This window comes from Equus quagga, chromosome 3, assembly GCF_021613505.1.
Source record: "Equus quagga isolate Etosha38 chromosome 3, UCLA_HA_Equagga_1.0, whole genome shotgun sequence".
NCBI classification, from domain to species: domain Eukaryota; kingdom Metazoa; phylum Chordata; class Mammalia; order Perissodactyla; family Equidae; genus Equus; species Equus quagga.
The window spans coordinates 38,579,367-38,599,949 of record NC_060269.1 but is presented as its reverse complement, the minus strand read 5'-3'; the positions used below and the strand labels follow the sequence as shown (position 1 = coordinate 38,599,949).

At 40.8% G+C, this 20,583-nt stretch overlaps 1 protein-coding gene across 10 annotated transcripts in view; it reads left to right on the top strand.

The window, feature by feature from the left end:
* SH3D19 (SH3 domain containing 19) overlaps nucleotides 1-20,583 on the top strand; it is a 161,389-nt gene that overhangs the window by 32,964 nt on the left and 107,842 nt on the right. The gene's annotated exons all lie outside the window — the stretch shown is intronic.

Genomic DNA, 20,583 nt, shown 5'->3' with positions numbered 1-20,583 from the left:
GACCTTTTGCATGATTGGATGTAGGCTGCCTCCTAGGAGGGAGCATTACCTGTTATGAGGTGGCTCTGTTGGCAATTCTTGGCATAGGGCTTAGCTGTGAACTGTTAGCAGCCACCACTGCTGGTTGCTAGGAGAATGAATGCTTCAGTCCTGAAAGGGGGTCTGGGTGGTGCAGCACAGCATCAGCTACAGACTTCTTCCCTGTGCCTTTTGTGTTTTCTGTATCAATTGTTTGTAGGGTTCTAGGTCTGTGGAGGCAGAATTCAGTAAACTGTTAAAGCATGTTATCGCTCTCTTATAGCTTAAAATATTGGGAGGTTTGGAAGAAACATATGATTAATTAAAAAATAATAGAAGACCAGACAATGTAGCTATTTTGGTAAGGTTTATTCAGTTATAAGCAACAGAGTCCCACTTAAACTAGCTTAAGCAAAGAGGGGATTATCTTAAACATATTGTTATGGGCTGAAATGTGTCTCCCAAAGAATTTATACATTGAAGTGCTGATCAGAATATGACCATGGGGCCAGCCCCGTGGCTGAGTGGTTAAGTTCACACGCTCCACTTCGGCAGCCCAGGGTTCGGATCCTAGGCACGGACACGGCACCACTCGTTAGGCCATGTTGAGGCGGCGTCCCACGTGCCACAACTAGAAGGACCCACAACTAAAAATATACAGCTATGTACGGGGGGGATTTGGGGAGTAAAAAGCAGGAAAAAAAGAAAAGATTATGACCATGTTTGGAGATAATGTCTTTAAAGATGCAATTAAGATAAAATTAGGTCACTGAGGGTGGGCCTTAATCCAGTATGACTGGTGTCCTTATAGAAAGAGAAAATGTGGACACAGACTCATACAGAGGGAGAAGACGGCTTTCTACAAGCCGCAGAAGCCTGGAATAGATCCTTCCTTCACTTCCCTCAGGAGGAACCAACCCTGCTGACACCTTGATATCAGACTTCTCACCCCTAGAACTGTGAGAAAACAAATTTCTGTTCTTTAAGCCACTCCGTCTGTGGCTTGTTATGACAGCCCTAGCAAACGTATACAGATATCTATGGAACAGTGAGGAGAACAGAGTAACAAGGACATCTGGAGCTATCATGGGACAGACTTGGAGACCAGAGTGGGAGACCAGAGCTGGAAGGGATCTCAGGATTCATGATGGCTCAAAAGAGCTCATAGCAGGAGTTCAGGATCTTCATTCTGGTCCTTTGCCATTAATATGGCTCAACCACAGTTCATGTCGTTTCTTTCTATCCTACCATAAATGCCTCAAGTTTTTCCTCATTTTCCGTTCAGATTCCCAAGAATTTGGACAGATCATCTTTTCTTACCAGGCCACAGGTTCACGGCTATGGACTAATTGTCTTTGGAGTAAGTGCCGTTATGCAGGAAGCAGGAAAGATGAGGATGCAAAAATATGGCCAGCTAAGCAGCAGAGACTGTTGTATTGGGACAGATGCCAGATTTGCTATATCTCAGTGCAGTAAGATGTCTACCTCTTTAAACACATTTTTTTAAGATTTTAGAAGTGAACACTTGAAAAAAGTTAATTTTCTGTTACTTATTTACTGACTGCCCCAACTATGAATTTTTGCCTGTGTTTTTCAGATCCTCTTGTCTTCTATTTGTATCTGCTCGATGGAGATGAAAATCTCCTACTATTACATTTATGTTAGTTCCTCTATACATTTTTAACAGTTCTTGTTTTATGCATCCTGTTTTTGTGCATGTGGTTTATATATTCATTCTGATTATGTATCTATCACTCTCTGTGCTTTTTATCATTATGTAATGACTCTCTTAGTACTTTTCAACTTGATTTTTTCTGAAATTAATATTGCAGTCTCCAATTTTATCCTGCTCATTTAATTGAAGAAAAAGATTTCCTATTCATATCACAACCATCTATGTGGGCATTCCAATTAATTTATGGTACTTACAGGCAATTTTAACTATTCAGTCAACTCATTTAAGTATAGATTTTTAAAAAGTCAGACCTCATCTCAAATTTGAGATGTGCCTTCAAGTCATGTTTGCAGTAAAGGTAGTCATTTTGCAAAGATATCAAAGCTCTGTAGAGGTCTTTCTGTTGATTTATCAAAGGAATGGAAATTTGCTAGACACTCCTTTCCCTGTGAAGGTCTTGTGGTTGTCCTAGATCCTTGGACTTCTGTATTCCTGGACAAATCTGAAGTTGCTGATTAATACTCTTTACATATTGGTTAGATTGCTCACAGAATCTCTTCTTTTCTCTTTTGTTTAAATGCTTTATAAAAATATGTTTTTGGTATTGGTTTCCATTTAGTTGGAAATAAGCTTTATTGGAGGTAACTAAGACACCAGCTCCTTACGCTGAAAATGAGAAGTAAAAGGAACAAATTAAATAGTTGTCTTGCTTTTCTTGTCCAGATTGTCATTCAGAGTAAAAAAATGAGTTTAGTTAATGAGGGAAGAATTCCAGCTAATAAATGTGGTTGGACTGATAGAATTTGAAAACCACCACATGTAGCCCCTCAAGAGATAATTAATTCAAGGAACGATTATTAATAGTTGAAAGCTTTAGATGAAAGGTTGATGGAGTGCTCAGGCTGTAGCTATTTGAACCCTCTGATCAATCTTAGCATCATGAAAAGTAGGATAAGGCAGACATGTGCCTCCTGATATGACATAGTATGAAGCAATATCCAATGAAGTATTCTTGTAAAAAAAATGAAACCTGAATCTCTGAAGCTACTTCCACTTACAGCAAATACAGGGGATAAAGGAGTTAAGTTAAATTACAACATGAGGAAGTTAACAGTCAAATCCAGAATGTGGGACATTTTATAAAACAACTGACCTGGTTTCTATAATAAGTCAATGGTGTGAGGGTAAAAAGAGAGGGAAACTCCTCTAGTTGAAAAGAAATTTAAGAGACATAAGTGGGTATGCTCCTTGTTTGGATCCTGATTTAACAAACCAATTCTAAAAAGACATTTTGATACAATCAAGGAGGTTTGACAATGAATTGGGGATTAGATGGTATGAAGGAGTTATTGTTAATCTTGATAGGTGTGATAATGACATTGAGCTATGTAAGAAAATGTCCATTTTTAAAGAGAGAGTTGGAACCCATGAGTCCTTTTTAAATCTAAGCTAAACTCTTTTATCATATTGGAGAAATCTCCTTTGGTTTTCAGCCCACAAAACAGTGCTATTCTGTTGTTTTCAAAGAGGCGGGTTGTATAACCCTTTTCCCTAAGGTCTGTATTTTCCTGTTGTACCATAAAGGCATTGGAATGAGTTGATGACCTCAAAGAACATTCCCCTACAAATATTTTTCTTCTTTTTGGTTTAGCAATGTTGGTTCTGCCATTTTACTGCTCGCTTGCTTCTTCTAAGATAAGGAAACGCCAAGGAGTTGAAAGCAAGACAGTAGGTGCTTCATGGTCACTCCAGGGACTTTCCTGAAGACAGCTCTTTTAGCTTTCTGCCTCTCTCATCATGCTTTGTCTCCAGGTTGTAGATTCTCTGTTCCCAGGTCATTACCCTGTTATCATTAAAGTTAATCTATAAATACCCCTGCTGTACAAATAATTGTTGGTTTGGAGAGTGGCACTGTGGTGGTGGTGTTAAGAGCTTTATTACTTATAATGTGGCTGTGGCCAAGTTATAACCTTTCTATCTTCGCAAAATGAGAATAATAATGCCCTACAAGATCTTTGTAAGAATTATACAGCAAGTACTTAGCTTGGGTTTGGCCTATTTAAGCGTGCAATAATAAATAATAGCTGCTGTTTTTATTATTGTAGTTGTTGAACTAATATCCCAGTTTTAGATATCAACTTAATTCTGGGCAAACAGGTCATCTTGATGATGGCTTAAATTTGATGTTGATGGTGCCTATAGACCAGCATTTCTCAGCCTTGGCACTGTTGACAGTTTGGTCCAGGTGATTCTTTGTTTTGGGGGGCTGTCCTGTGTGTTACAGGATGTTAAGAAGCAATTCTAGCCTTTACCTCCTAGATGCCAGGAGTACTACCTACGCTCAGTTGTGCCAACCAAAATGTCTCCAGACATTGCCAGATGTCCCCTGGGGGGCAGAATCACTGTTGAGAACCACTGCTGTAGAGCAAGGATACCACTTCAGGGATGCAATGTTCTCTTGAGCATGCTGAGACTAAAACAGGGACAACAGTAGATTTGCAAGTTTTGTGGCGTTTTATCTGTATTTCCAGGAAGGGCAAATGGATTCCATTGCCTTTTTTCTAATTCAGCCCATTAGATTAATCTATTGTATTGGAAAATGAATAAATTCCCTATAAAACAATCTCCTAAAGAATAGCTGATTTCTCTAGCACATGTGTATCAGGCCCTGGCTTTTGTCTTTTCTGTCACCTTGCAGCAATAAACACGTATGCCCTCTATGAAAAGATTCAATTTGGTCTTAGTTCTTGGACAAGAAATTTTTAGTCTAGCTTTGGTTCCACTAACCAGTGTGTCCTGGAACTAGTTCATATCCTTGGCATCCATTATGTCAGGGCCAAATTCTGGACAACCTTTTAGAGACAACCTTCTTCATCCCAGCTCTTTGCCTTGTTGGCCAGTCTATGGTTTCCCTTGCCTGCACTCACCTTCTCCACAGGGACTGATCCTGCTCTGAGCATCTTACTTGCCCAGGGCCCCTACTGCCCTTTAACCAATCCCCCTTTGCAGAAGTTGGTCTTGATCTTTTGATCACTAAAAGAAAAAATATTTCCCATCTTACATTTATTCACTTAAACTCATAGTGAAGGAATTCTTCCTTGTAGTTTTGACAGCTGACTTTCTATAGTCTATAGCTCTCATTTTGTTATTTAGAAAATAAGGTTTGATACTCTGTTTGCAGGACACTATACTAGATGCTGCTAGAAGGTCAAGATGAGTAGGACAACAGGTTCTCTTCTCATGCCTGTTTTTACCTATTCAGAGGGAGAAGTAAAGCTGTGTGCACCCAAATTTATTATAAATGGAGACTAGGAGTGTAAAAGGTACAAATAACTGGAACCAAAGGGCAGATGTTGTTTTGGCATTGTATAAGGAAGCTGAGGACTGTAATAGAGCTCTCTAACAATGAATGGAGGTAATTTGATATAGTGGAAAGAACCAAATCTTTTGAGTCAGACAGTCCTGGATAAATCTGTTTAATCAAATATTACCTGTGTAATCATAGGCAAGTTACTTAACTTCTCTGAGCCTCAGTTGTTTTGTGTGTTTGCTTTCATTTGTAAAGGTAGGGTAACTAATACCTTCTTGAGTTGTTAGGACTAAATAAGATAATATTTAAAGTGACCAACATAGCAACTAATACAGAGGGGGCATAAAGTAAAATATAAATTCCTGCCATAGTTAGAGATGAGATAAAGATGTCATGTCACCCAGAGAATCCACTTAGGCAGATCTTTCACAGGCAACATGACTTGGCTCAAGTCATCTCAATCTAGGCTCTGGGCCCTTAGCTTTTTTTTGTTTTTAAGATTTTATTTTTCCTTCTTCTTCCCAAGGCCCCCCAGTACATAGTTGTATATTTTTAGTTGTGGGTCCCTCTAGTTGTGTCATGTGGGATGCCGCCTCAGCATGGCTTGATGAGCAGTGCCATGTCTACGCCCACGATGTGAACTGGCAAAACCCTGGGCCGCCGAAGTGGAGCGCGAACTTAACCACTTAGCCACAGGGTCAGCCCCTGGGCCCTTAGCTTTTTAGCTTCTGAAATTCAGGCTTGTCAGAGCATGTAGAATAGATCAGATTCAAGAGACGGACTCACTAAATCTTAGGAGACTTGTATATGAACCAGAACGTTTATTTGCAAAGAGGACTCTTCATTTCCATTATTTGGAATTTTCATTTTTCCCAACCAGGGCGCACGTCTTCTTGATCTGAGTAGGGAAACCGAATTAGTAGTTTGAAGAGGCTTTGGATCAGAACAAATGGAGTGGCTAATATCCATGAGCATTTCACTTACTAGGATGAAATATGCCTTCTTTACAAAAACTAGGTGAAAGAGCACTTCTTCATAACAACGTATTTTTCTAAATAAATGCAAAGTTTCTCTCTCCCTTAACAGTCTAGGGTCTGATGAACTCGTATAGTTACCTGGCTTTTGCTTTCTTAGATTCCGTGCTGACCATCCCCTTCCTAATACTGTTTTTCTTCAGTTGGTGCATAAGACTGTTGATTAAATTTATGCTTTCTCAGGTGTGATCTCATTCCTGGTATGTTGCTTTGAGATTATACCCGAATTTCCAAGTTTAGCTTATTACTAAAACATGTAAGGCATGTATTTACTGAAATTTTTTGGGTTCTTTCTACGGATAACTATCTCACTCCATCTCATCCATTATTTGTATATTTTATTTGTTAAGTTTCAGTTTTAGAGGATTCTGGTGGGCAAGGGTGTGACAGTGCTGTGTAGTGAAAATAGTTCCCATTCCCCCATTCCCAACAGTTACTTTTCCAGTGCTGCTTTATCAAGAAATGTAAGGATCATCCACTGGGTCTGTTAAACAAGCAAACTTACGCCTTGAGTTGAGTTGTATCAGATAACTTGTAAGGTTCCTTCCAGCGATTTTAAGATTCTCAATCCTGCTTCTGCCTCCTTGTTGGATTTCTTGGCTGTAGTGTCTAGATCCATCATCTTCTCTCACATTCTTTTGTCTTTTTTACTTATTTAGAATCCTACATATTTAGTGAGTTTATCTTTTCTTTTGCTGAAGCATTGTCCACACTGCCAATTATGCCTTACTTGCAATTTTGTAGTGCTGTCATCTAAAAAAAACCCCTGAGATTTAGTAACATAAACAGTGTCCCTTTGAGAATAAATTGTAATCATTCTTTGAATCTTGCTTATACTTTGTATGATTTTTGTATTTGAGGAATTAGTTTTTTTCAAGATTCTTGCTATTTTCTTCATGTGTATGGAAAGCTTTTTAATGGTCCAGATTTAATTTACTTATTTTTATGTAATTATCTCTGCAGTTATTAATGGAAATTTTCATTTTCAAACACTGATTTTATTGGTATTTAATGAAATTTGAGCAAGGGATGTTTACTTTGCTGTTGTTCATTCCACTGTCTTGCCAAAACTCCTCCCAATTATTTTTTACTACTATTTGTCATGTAATACAGAGCATCCTGGTATTATTTTAATCAGCATCTTATGAAATCCATAAATTAATCCAGCTCTGGCCAGTGTCAGATCTCATGTTGTTTTTTTTTTTTTTTAAGATTTTATTTTTCCTTTTTCTCCCCAAAGCCCCATGGTACATAGTTCTGTATTTTTAGTTGTGGGTCCCTCTAGGTGTGGCATGTGGGGTGCCGCTCCAGCATGGCCTGATGAGTGGTGCCACGTCCACGCCCAGGATCTGAACTGGCGAAAGCTTGGGCCACCAAAGCCGAGCGCGTGACCTTAACCACTCAGCCACGGGGCCAGCCCCAGATCTCATGTTCTTAACCACTCTTTGTATAACAGAGGCGCAAGAGAAAGATAGAGATAAAGCAGCCATACATTTCTTTTCTTGTCTTTTTGAGTTCATAATAGTTTACATTATTGTGAAATTTCAGTTGTACATTATTTCTTGTCTGTCATCACATAGGTGCTCCCCTTCACCCCTTGTATCCACCCTCAACCCCCCTTCCCCTGGTAACCACTGAACTGTTTTCTTTGTCCATGTGCTTGTTTATATTCCATGTAAGAGTGAAATCATCTAGTGTTTGTCTTTCTCAGTATCACTTATTTTGCTAAGCATAGTTCCCTCCAGGTCTTTCCATGTTGTTGCAAATGGGACGAATTTGTCTTCTTATGGCTGAGTAGTATTCCATTGTATATATGTACTACATCTTCTTTATCTATTCATCAGTCGATGGGCACTTGGATAGTTTCCATGTCTTGGCTATTGTGAATAGTGCTGTGATGAACATAGCGGGACATATGTTACTTTGGATTGTTGATTTCAAGTTGTTTGGGTAGATCCCCAGTAGTGAGATAGCTGGGTCGTATGGTCTATTTTTAGTTTTTTGAGGAATTTCCCTACTATTTTCCATAGTGACTGCACCAGTTTGCAGTCCTACCAGCACTGTATGAGTGTTCCCTTCTCTCCACACCCTCTCCAATATTTGTTATTTTTAGTCTTACTGGTTATAGCCATTTTAACAGGCGTAAGGTGGTATCTTAGTGTAGTTTTCATTTGCATTTCCGTGATGATTAGTGGTGTTGAACACCTTTTCATGTGTTTATTGGCCATCTGTATATCTTCTTTGGAAAAATGTCTGTTCATATCCTCTGCCCATTTTTTGATCGGGCTGTTTGAACTCAGTTGTGTGAGTTCCTTATATATTATGGAGATTAACCCCTTATCAGATAAATGATTTACAGAACTTTTCTTCCTCTTGGTGGTTTGTCTTTTGGTTTTGATCCTAGTTTCTTTTGCCTTGCCAAAGCTCATTAGTCTGATGAACTCCCACTTGTTTATTTTTTCTTTTGTTTCCCTTGTCTGAGAAGACATGGTATTCACATACATTTCTTATATGAGATATGTTCTCAGGCTACTTTCTGGTCACAGGATAATGTGAGCTGGAAATCTCTCTAATAAACTCCTTCCCTAACCCCAGAACACTTATGAGCACAACCATGATGTGCTTTCAGTGGGAGGGGTTAATGGGTGACTCAGAAGGCATTCTCCCCCAATACCTCTATTTAAACTCCTGCATGCCTCTATTTAATTGCTAGATATGGTCAGTCTTAGCCTCTCACCTCCTTAGATGGGACACTTTCCTTACTCTACTTATGGAAGGCAGGCTTTAAAATGGCCCCAATGATCCTTGCCTCCTGATATTCACACCTGTTGACACCCTTTTAAAGAATAGAATACAACAGAAGTAATGAGATGTCAGTTTTTTGTTATTTTAGATTTTTTTTAGATTTCATTTTTTTTCTTTTTCTCCCCAAAGCCCCCTGGTACATAGTTGTGTATTTTTAGTTGTGGGTCCTTCTAGTTGTGGCATGTGGGACGCCACCTCACCATGGTTTGATGAGCAGTGCCATGTCCGGGCCCGGTGTCCAGTTTCATCAAAAGAGTGAATATGAGAAATAATAGTTAGAATCAACCAAACTTTATTAACACTGAGGATCTTGCTTTCTGGGTTGACCTGGGGAAAGAAAGGCAACAAGCAGATTAGGTTTATAGGGGCTGTGTCTAGAGGGAACAGGACTGCATCTGTTGTGCTTAATCTTCAAAATCTCTCTTCAAAATCTTCAACTTCTAGAATTTCCCCTATCACCCTCATTCTCAATTGCCACTTTACCCTGGCCATACTGACCTCAGCCGGTTAGGGTAGGCCCAGGAAAATGAGAGGCAGAAGCATAACAAGGGGGAGCCCAGAGACTTCCAGACAAGGGGTAGAAGAAAAGTCAGTATGCGAGATGGCTGACTTCTCAATCCAAGATTTGTAGAAACTGATGTTTGTATAAACTCGAGGCTCATTGATTCGGATGCAGTTTAATCCCCAGCTCACCACTCCTGCCAGGACCCAGAAATCCTCCACGTGACACATCAGGGGATCTCCTCTACTGCCCTGGGGGAGAGAGGAAAGATGGCTAGGCCATGCACAGTGCAAAGGGAGAGACTCTCCAATAGTTGAGCCAAGAACTGTGGAGTTAGGGCCTGTCCAGGCTCTCCTGGGTTCACCCAGGGACTCTGAAGTTGGGGGACGTGGAGGAAGCACACTGGGGAAGGGAGGGGCTCTGAAAGGTGCCTCTAGGATGGATTCTTACTATACACTGATCCATCTGCTCCTCTGGGAGTTTGGAGCAGATCCTGGCTTCACTGATGTTGGGCTTGACTCTGTGCAACAAGGTTTCTTTCTGGTAGTAGTCACTGCATGTCTGGAGATCAGTGAGGGGCACTTTCAGTTCCTTGAGTGTATAAGATGGTTTCCTATCTGTAAGGTCCAAGAGTGAAAGCTGACTTAAAAAATTAGGAAGCAATTTTAGCTATGGATATAGATTTCATGCCTCTGATTTTCAGGGATAGCTCTGATTTAAAATATTCTGCCTGCATATTAGGCAGCTTTCTGATTTCTGATTTGGGAAATAGCCTGAAGGCTGAGTTCCCTGGGTCTGAACAAGGCTGAAGGCAGTTGCCCATGCTCAGATACCACACATAATAGAAAAGTCTTGTGATTCAGGAAAATCCAAAACAATGAATGATGGAGAATGAAGTTGTTTGTCTTTGGAATATATTTTTATATTCCATAGAATATAAAGAAGTGGTTCTAATATACTGAGAAGAATCAAGATTATTGATAGAAAATTGAAACTCTACTCTCCTAGTCTGACTTGGGACTTGCTGAGCAGTCTTACTTTCCTGAATACATCTTCATGTCTGCTTCCTATCCACCTACCCACACGTACTCTACCCAGGTGCGGAGGGAGAACTGTATTACTTCTCACACTGAGAACTACCCTCTAAGTTCATTGCCTTGTCCTTTTCACTTTTAAGGTCTTGGCACTATTGCTAAACAAGAGCAAAAACAGATATAAATAAGCAAAGAGAGTACAGCAGAAGAAATATGAAGGAGGCAAAGGGAAGGTACAGGGTAAAGGAGAATTTGAAGTCTGTGGTATCTCAGATTAATTGCCTGGAGAGTGCAATATATCTGGTGCTAGGGGTGGGATAGAGAGAAGGGGGGGAGAATGTCAGTTGAGGAAACAGAGCTCAGAAAATCTACTTATCCTCACATTGGTATATTCCAGAATAGCCCCATCCAATCACCCAGCAGGAGGTTGAGTTCTTCAGCTGAACTCCAGATGAGGGGAGGCAGATGGGCAGGATTACAGGGCTAAAGGAAACTGGGTAGGCCAGTTCTGCCACAGCGATGGCGCTCGATATGTTTTCCTGGAACTCAGGGTGGGGAATAATCCTGGACACAGGTATTATCGTCGTTTTGGAGTCTGGGCGACCAACGACCTGAAGCGACCCCACCAATACACCATATTTTCTGGTGTCCTTAGACCTGAGAAGAAGAGAAGCAGAACAGATAATCATGGGTTTCTTGTGACTCTGTCAGGGAGTGTCACAGCAGAGCCCATAGTTTTGGTGGCTGCATTTTCTTCTCTCTCTTTCTAAGCATTTGTTCCTTCAATAAGTGTTGAGCATCTTCTGAAAATATAAATGAGACTTAGACATGATCTGGCCCTCACAGGGCTTTTGGTCTTAAGAATTGTGTGTGTGTGTTGGGGAGGGGAGGGGAGACAACAAACAAGTAAACGAGTACAAAATTTTAAATTGTGATAAATGTTATGAAGAAAACAAACAGGATTTTAAGTTAGAGAGTAAAGGACAGGGGAAGAGTCTTTGGATTGGGTGATCAGGGAAAGTCTTGTTGAAGAGGTAGCCTTTCAACTGAGTCAGAAGAGGTAACTTTTCTACTGTGTCCTAAGAGGTAGGAGTCAGCTGTGAGAGCTGTAAGGAAAAGCATTCCAGACAAAGGGAGTCAAGTATGCAAAGGCCCTGAGGGTGAGAAAGCTTGGCAGTTTCTAGGAGTTGAAATAAACCTGGAGTAGAAAGGGATGAGGTTGGAAAAATGAGCAGCTATCTGATGATTCACAGTTTTTGGGCCACAGTGGGGCATCTGGGTTTTATTCTAGGTGCCTGGGCAGCCTCTGGAGGATTTGAAGATGGGAGTGACATGATTTCACCTCTGACTTTTGAAAAAATCACTTTGTTATGTGTATGAAGTTAGCAAAATCTATTATACTATTGCAGTGGTCCGAGGACAGGTATGTTAGAGTCAAAATGTATTTTGGAAGTAAAACTGACAGAATTAGTGTATGTAGTAGATATGGAGGGTGAGGGAAAGTAAGGCTTCATATTTATAGAGCAACTGGTTTTGTTGTTGAGTGAGACGGGAAAGACAGACAATAGACATAGGTTTGGGGATATTTATGGTGGTAAAATTAAAGTTCTGTTTTGATCACATTACCTTTGAGATACCAGTGAGATATCCAAATGGGAATGCATCAGACTTAGAATTTGAGACTAGTGATGTAAATGTGGGTGTTATCAGCAAATATACGACATTTTAAACCATGGGAATGGATAAGGTCACCTAGGGAGAGTGAAGAGAGAGCTCAGAACTGTGCATGCAGAGTGGTGTGAAGATGTGGGCATGCTGTAAAGGGAGGGGAATGTCTCCTTGGGTAAAGACTTAGATGGGGGTGGGGAGTGGTAACTTTTTTAGGCGCTCGTTTCAATCAAGATGACTGTCAAATAAGAAGCCTGAAGTCTAAGAGTAATTGCATTGAACTGAGAGCTAGCGCAGGAAACATTTGGACCTACAGCACAATGTACTGTATGGGGCAGTGCGACAAACACTGCTCTCTGACCTTCGCCAAGGAGGTCCAGTCACCCTCATCCCCTGGTGGGTCTCCCGGAAGCACTCACCGTAAGCAGCTCGCTACCGTCAACACCCACCGCTGTGAGATGAGGGTGGCCGCACAGACGTGAAGCAAGTCGTGGCGGATGCTGACCTGCCAGGGCCACTGCCCCACGTTGGCCTCCATGCCTGAGGCAATGCCAGTTGAGACTGCAGGCCGCCCACAGACTGCCGACAAAGAAGAGAAAGATCCGGGAGACCTTCCCCAGAAACCTGCCCCACTGCTCCCACCTCTCCCTGCTCATTTCCCAAACTGGTATCCTCTTTCCTCCTTGGCACGAGTTCCCTTCCCTTGGTCCACCCAGGCATCCTGCCCCTGGCTGAGGCGCCTTACTTGACTTAAAGAGATTCTCTGGTTCCTCCTCATCTGTGCCTAGTGAGAGAAAAGGGGGAATATGGGAGACATGCATGATAGATTCTTGGTGCCGGGGGGAGGCCCACACCCCACGCCCTGTGCAGCTTCTCCTGGGCTGAAGCCTGTACTCCTGCCAAGGACTCCTCTCACCCCCAGGGGCTCACCTGAGACCCCCAGCAGAAGCGATAGCAGGAAGACACAGCCAGTAGGGCCCATGTCTCTTGTCCTCAGAATAAGCACTTCCTGTTTCCTGGACTCAGGCTCCCGGAGAGAGGCCAGCTGGGGAGCAGCCCGAGAAAGGGGGCAGGACCAGCTTCTCTTCCTAGTTGGATTCCTCTGCTTCACCCCTCTCCTCTGCTTTGGTTTTTATCCAGGGCCAGGGACTGAAGGCATCCAGCCAGGGGCTAAAGGGACCGGACCGGAAGTGTAGCCGCAGGACCCAGGGGTAGGAGCTGGTGCCTGAGGCGCCCCCTGCTGTCCAGGGAGGGCAGGGTGTCTGGGGTTCCCGCCTATGGGGTGGGGGAGGGGCAATGGGAAGAGGGCAGGTTGGGCTTACCAGAGGAGCAGGGCTCACTCAGTGCACAGTGACCTGATGTAGGGCGAGGCCAGGCTCACAGACCTCCCTCTGCCCAACCTGCCTCGTCTGGCCGGGTTGCTCCCATCTAATTTCCCCTTGACCAAGGGTGAACCAACCTGGAGCAGATCCCTGAGCTTGGATCACAAGGGGCTGTGCAGAGTGGCTGCCCCAAGGCCTTGGCCTCTAGAACGATTAAAGAACTGACAAGAGAAAATAAAAAAGAGGAAATAAGCTAGTCGGTTAGCTGACCAATATTTTCTGCTTTCTGTGTTTCCTGTTTTTGCTTCAGTTTCTACCTGTTATAATTTGTTCTTTGCCTTCCTAAGTCAGCAGGTGTTTACTGGGTCTTGATTGTGTGCAAGGTATGGTGTTAAATGTAGAACAGGATCTATAGATAAGCGTGAATCATGGGAGCTGCCTGCCTTCAAGGAGTTGACAGTCTAAAAGGAGAGAGGTGGAATAAGGAAATAATTCAGGAAGTTTTCATTTGTAATGATATCTTGTCCATTTAAAAAAGGGAGAAGGGAACTCTGAAAGCTGAATGACAGAGCATTTGTGTGCGTGGCTTGGGCTGTTCAGCTTCATTCCTAGCTCCCCCACAGATTGGTTTTGAGAACATTTGAGCTTAGACAAGGCACATAACCTAAGTGCTGAGCAAATGGTGGTTGCTATTTTTAAAAACATGATGATGATGATGATGATGAAGCAGTTATTGAGACTCTTTAATGTTCTGGGCACAGTGCTTGGCACAGGAGGCCATCGTGGATACGATAAAAATAAATGGGATTAGAAGCCCTGTTGAAATAAGGGAGAGATTATGCTTCCAAAAATCAAGAATGGGATTACTATATTTATTGAAATTGAGAATTAATTTAGCTTGAAGCCTTCTAGAGACCCAGGCCAAAAAAAAAAAAGATGAGCTGCGTAGCTCACATTATCTGTTAATAAGAAGCATACTCTTTAGTCGGGAGATAACTTTGTCCGCTTGGCAATAAATTCAATGAGTTTGTTAAAATATTGTAAAAAATAAATCACATTGGTTAACATAATAAGCAATTTTGTAGGGGACTGAGAAACATTCCTCATTTTTTATATTATCTCTTAATACCGATGCCATCATTTTGAATCATGATTAAGGTATTTCTGTGGAGAACTAAACTAACTTAAATGAAATGTTTATATTTCTGTTATATAACTTGAAATAAAAGTAGGACTTAGAGAAGATGCCTCTTCCCTCTTCACATACCACTCTTTCCAGCTGTGCTTTGGTGAGGTCCGTATTCCGTAGACACTCTTTGGACTGTCTTGACATTTTATTGACATTTTATTTCCTTGACTAAGGAAGCTGTCTTGTATTTCTGCCTCTATGAAAGGCCATCTCAGCTTTGCCTAGTTACGGGCTGCAGGAGGACCTATGGGAAGAACAATTCCAGAGCCAAAGTTGTCAAAGATCGCAAGACGGCAAGTCTCATCTCCCCCTACCAGAAGGGAGAGGAGGTCTCAGAATAGAAAGCAAAAATAATTTTAGCCATAATGCCCAGAAGTTAGAGTTATAGGATACTAATGTGTATAATTAATAATAGACACAAACTCTAGAGAGAGAAAGACAGTTTAGAATCTTTGTTATAATTCAAGTTGTCCTTTTGTTTTACAGAGAGAATAAACTATTGTCTAGAAATGTTAAATTAATTCTAAATAGTTTAACATGTGACCAGTTACAGAAGTTTGACACTATTTTAGATTTGTATAACATTTTCATCCACAGTGTAGCTCTTTGAAGGAAGCCTGTTTTCATTCCCATATTATAGATGAGAAAACTGAGGACTTTGGAGGTGAAATGCCCTAACTGGTTGTGTTGTACGGTGCACTAGCAAGGCTGGGAATTGCTTCTATTTCTTAGTCTAGTAATCAGATACAAATCCTAACCTCCTGATTCATTGTGTAGTAATCTTTTCCTCCATGCTACAGCACCCTCCCAAGTCCAGGAGATATCATTCATTTATTCAGCAATCATTTTTTCAGTGCCCATGCCAGGCACTGTTCTAGAATAGAGGAGTGACAACATAGAAAAAGCCCCTCTCCTCATGGAGCTTATATTCTAGTTTTAGGTCAGATCATGACAAGTGCTTTGGAGAAAAATAAAACAGAATAGGCATGCTGGGGTGGGGCATAGCTTTTAAATAGGATAGTCAGGGAAGGCATCGCTGAGGTGATTTCTGAGCAGGTATCTGAGGAAAGAGAGGCAATGAGCCAGTTGGTTAACTGAGGGAAGAGGGATTGAAGCACAGAGGATAGCAGTACACAGCCTCTCAGTCAAGGGTGTTTGGAACATTTGGGAAACATTCAAGCTGGAGCAGAGTGAGTGAGTGGCTCCAGTGATAGGAAATGAGGTCAGACAGGGAATGGGGGCCAGACCATGTAGGCCCTCCGGGGCTACTGTGAGGATTTTGGTTTTGATTCTTAGTAAAATATAAGAAGATTTTGATCTGACTTAAAGTCTTAAATGGATGATAATGGCTACTGGGTTGAGAATGGTCAGGGATAGAAGCAGGAGACCAGTCAGAAAACTGCTTTTATAATCTGGGCAAGAGGTGATGGTGGCTTTAGACCAGGTCTGTGGAGGCAGAAGTAGTAAGAAGTGGCAGATTCTGGTTGCGTTTTGAAGGTAGAGCCAATGAGATTTGCTGATGGATTGGAAGTGGGTATGAGAGAAAGAGAGGAGTTAATGACTCCAAGGTTTTTGGCCTGAGCCACTGCAAGTATGGAATTACCATTTACTGAGATGGAGCACAGTAGGGGCAGCAGGTTTTTGGGAGATAGAGAAGTTCGTTTATATGTGTGTTAAGATGCTTAATAGGCATCCAACTGGAGATATCCAGAAGGCAGTTGAATATGTGAATCTGGAATTGGGAGATTTCCACAAACTGAAGGGTTAGATTAGGGTGTCACCAGCATGTTATAGTATTTAGAGCCAAGGCTTGAGATAATGTAACCTAGGGAGTGAGTATAAATAAGGCCCACTGTGAATTTTATGGACTAACCACACCAAAGTTTGATAAGATAAACAGGAACCAGTAAGAGACTGAGAGGTTAGCAATGCGGTAGGCAGAGAACTGACAGTGGTATTCTGGAAGCCAAGTAGAGAAGGTGTTTCCGGGAGGAAGAAGTGATGGGCTGCAAATGCTGCAGACAGCAAAGAACTGACCATTGGATTTAGCATCATGGAATGGTTTCAAGAGAAAGAGGGGAGTAATTGGAGACAGCAAATATAGGCAATTTTTAAAAGTAGTTTTTCTGTAAAGGGAAGTAGAGAAAAAGCTGGCAGAAGAGCCTGGGTGGTGCAGTTTTTTGTTCTTGTTGTTTTAAGATGGGAGAAATTACATCATGTTTGTGTGCTAATGGAAATATTCAGTAAAGAGGGAGAAATTGATGATGCAGGAGAGAGCATAGGAGAATTGCTGAAGTGGGTATCTTTGAGAAGACAGAAGAGAACTTGGACCTAACTCATTAGTTGGGTGAGGGGCGGGGGGAGGAGAGGAGGATGCTTAGATTGGAACACCAACGGGTCTTTCATATGATAGAAGCAAAAGCAAGTTTGTGGGTACAGATGCCGTTTGGTAGGAGATGGAGTGGTAGACGTTCTCGGCTGATTGTTTCTGTTTCCTCAGTGAAATAGATAAGGAATCATCTATTGAGAGTGAGGATGGGAAAGAAAGTGTTGAAGACTAAAGAAGAAGGAGTGAACTACTAGTTATATACGAGTGTGGGAGATGAATGGACCAGAGAACTAGTAGTGTGATTGCTGGGCAGCAGAAAGGATCCACTTGAATTGAAAGTGAAATTGACATAGTTGTGTGTTCACGTGGGTGCAGGTGTAGACAGAGCAGAGGGTTGGCTATCGCCATAGTGAAGTTTTCTGAAGTGGATATGATGAAGGGAGAAGGGGAGAAGGGAGTGATTATTATGATAAATCATGAACTTAAGGTGGAAAGGAGAGAAGTGAGGAACGAGGGGGGTGTAGAGAGTAAAGCAAGGTAAAAATCAGCGGATTATAAATCCTAATGGGGTTGAAAATTATTGGAGTTGGCATTCTTGATATAAGGAGTGCAAGAAAGATAATAAATGTGCTGGGAGGATGAGATGCTTTAAATTGAGGTCATGGACAGGGTATAGTTAAAGGTGATAGCAAGGCCAGGGAAGACCATGGAAGTAAGAAGTGAGGTCAGGTGAAAGATCCTGGAGTCCTGAAGGCAGATTATGGTGGAAAGGCAGTGAAAGCTGGGGAGGAAAGAAGACAAGCTTATCAGGAGCATGCAGAGGTCAGTGGTTCTTCTTTCTTTCACTCTCTCTGGAGTCCTTCAAATGAGGATCTCAACACCGAGACACCAGGCTCAAGAGCCACTGAAACTTGACTGCATCCATCAGTCAGCAGGCTTTGTTGACTGACCTTTAACTGATATTAACTGAGATTAATCTAGCCAAATTGCTACTTTTTTTCAGCCAAAGTTTTCCATTTGGTTCAGAAAACCGTTGTGGCAGACTTTGTTAGGTCTAGTTCGCACATGACCAGGGCAGATTGCCCTTTCTCTCCAGGTAGGTCGATGGAAAGAAATCTAAAGTTAATACTTATTATTAAAATAGTAATAGGTCTGACTCCCTCTTCTGCTGCATGCTGGGTATAATATATGGTTGGGTTTTTTTTTCTTTACAATTATTGAAAAGATTTGAACAGTAGAGAAATGTATGAAGTAAAATACAAAGTTTCCTTTCTTACTTGGTTTACTCCTAGCACCTCATAGATTGTTTTTTTGAGCATCATTCCAGGTTTCTCTCCCTATCTTTCCCTCTTTCAGCCTATACATATATTTGTTTTTGTGGGGGGTCTGTATACACGTCTGTGCATATATATGTTTATATCACAGAAAAAAGTGGAAATATTCTATATGCAACTTAATTTTTCCCACCCAAAGTCTTTCCATGCCAGTATATACAAACCTGATTGCTTTTTTTTATAACAGCTGTATAACATTACACAACACAGAAGTAGCATAATTTTAAAATCATGCCCATGTTGATGGACACTTAGGTTTTCTTTATCTTTTGCTATTATAAATTATGCTGAGAAATTATACATATATATATATATATTCTTCTTCTTGTGTACTTGTGTAATTGCTATGACATGAACTGCTCTGACATGGAACTACCAAAGGAGAGACAGTGAGTTTTAAAGTCTGATCTCTATTGCCAATCATCCTTCAAAATGATGGCACCAATTTATAGTCATTGAGAGCATCTCTTTTCCCACCTCCTCATTCATCCTGGTTATTTATCCTGACCCTCTCCATTTTAGCCAATCTAATAGGACCGTTAGGAGAAAACATTTTAACCAAACAATACCGCACTAATTTGGGGCGAATTACTGAAAGTGGGGAGTAAGAAAATAGGAAGATATTTCATTCTTATTCCTTGTGCAGCAGATGGAATATTAATGCTTCTCCAAATTCTAAGACTTAGCTAAAACAGAGAGGGCCTTAACTAATTCTCTAGTTAAAGAGGAAAGTGATCAGAGGCAGGGCTGGAGAGTAATGGAAGTCATCAAAATAAAAGGGCAGACCTGATTTCTCTTCTTTTGCTCCTGAAAATGTTGCTTCTAAATCTATTTTTTTAACAAGTTTGCAGAGATTTCAAGTTCTCAGGTAAACTTTTATAAGGTATCAATTTCAGATTTTTATCTGAGTTCAATGTTGGGTTTCTGGTGGCAACATTGGAAAGAAATTTTATATCAGTAATCACTTTTTCAGATCTTTAAACTTTGACCTTTTTTGGAAGGAGAGACCTGTAATAGTACTTATTTAATATATAATAGTGTAGATTTAGTAATGCTTTTTCATTTCCTCATGCTTATTCTGTATAGAATCTTGTACTTAAACTCCCCCTCCAGTTGAAGTTTATATTTCTTTCTTTCTTCCTTTCTTCTTCTTCTTCTTCTTCTTCTTTTTTTTTTTTTTGGTGAGGAAGATTGGCCCTGAGCTAACATCTGTGCCAGTCTTCCTCTATTTTGTATGTGGGACATTGCCACAGCATGGCTTGATGTGCGGTGTGTAGGTCTGCTCCTCGTATCCAAACCTATGAACCCTGGGCTGCTGAAGTGGAGTGTGCAAACTCAACCACTATGCCACCGGGCCAGCCCCAAAAGTTATATTTCTTCTTGGTGATTTGATAACTTTCTAAGACTTTTTTCAAAGAAACATTTGAAAACAAGTTTTAGGTATGAAACCAGAAGAGCCAAGTATAATTCTTTTCCTTTTATTTAACTAAGAAAATATTTTAAAATATTGTGACTTTTATGTGTATAATGAATATCTACCTAGGATGAAGGGTATTTACAGACTCTGAATATATGTATGAATATATGTGTGTTTTGGATCCCTTTATTATGAATTCATACTTGTCAGCACAATAATTACATACCCTTTAGTGCTTTCTAGTTGGTCTTTCATGTAAGTATACATCTGTTTAAAACTCAAAACAATCCTGTAATATGCACTTAAATGTTTTTGAGGCTCACCTTATGTCTTTGAGGAGAAGATGATAGAAAAGTAACAGATGGCCAACCAGGATATTAAGTTGACAAAGAAGCAACTTAATTTACTTTAGTTCCTGAGTAAAAAATCTTAAATCAGTATACATTTACTTTAAGAAAATCTTGGGAGTATGTTCCCACTGAAGTGTTTTGTTTACATTTTGTTTCGTTGTGTTTTTGCAGAGGGGCTGCCAGGCAGGGAAGAGGCAGAGAAGGAGGGAAGAGGAAGATGATGGATTTGAACCCCTGTTTATGGTTCCAAAGCCAGTACTCTTTCCACTTCTCCAAGAGTCTGTTTTCTGTTCATCTTCGTCATTGGAAGAAATTCTCGATGCTCAAAGCAGTTTTTCCTAATCTTAGATCTAACTATGCTACTGACTGGATTATACATGTTTGAACGTGTAAAAGTATTTTCTTGTTAAATTAAGTTTAATTTTATACTTAATATTTCCTATTGTATGGGGAGAACCTTGAAGTAAGGATCAGAAATCAGATACACTAATACCTCCTAATTAAAGAAATCTCTACTCAATGCTAGCTAAAAATATATTGGCTGGACTTTTAATCAGCTAGGCTTGAGTCTCAGCATTAAATTCCTGAACATTATG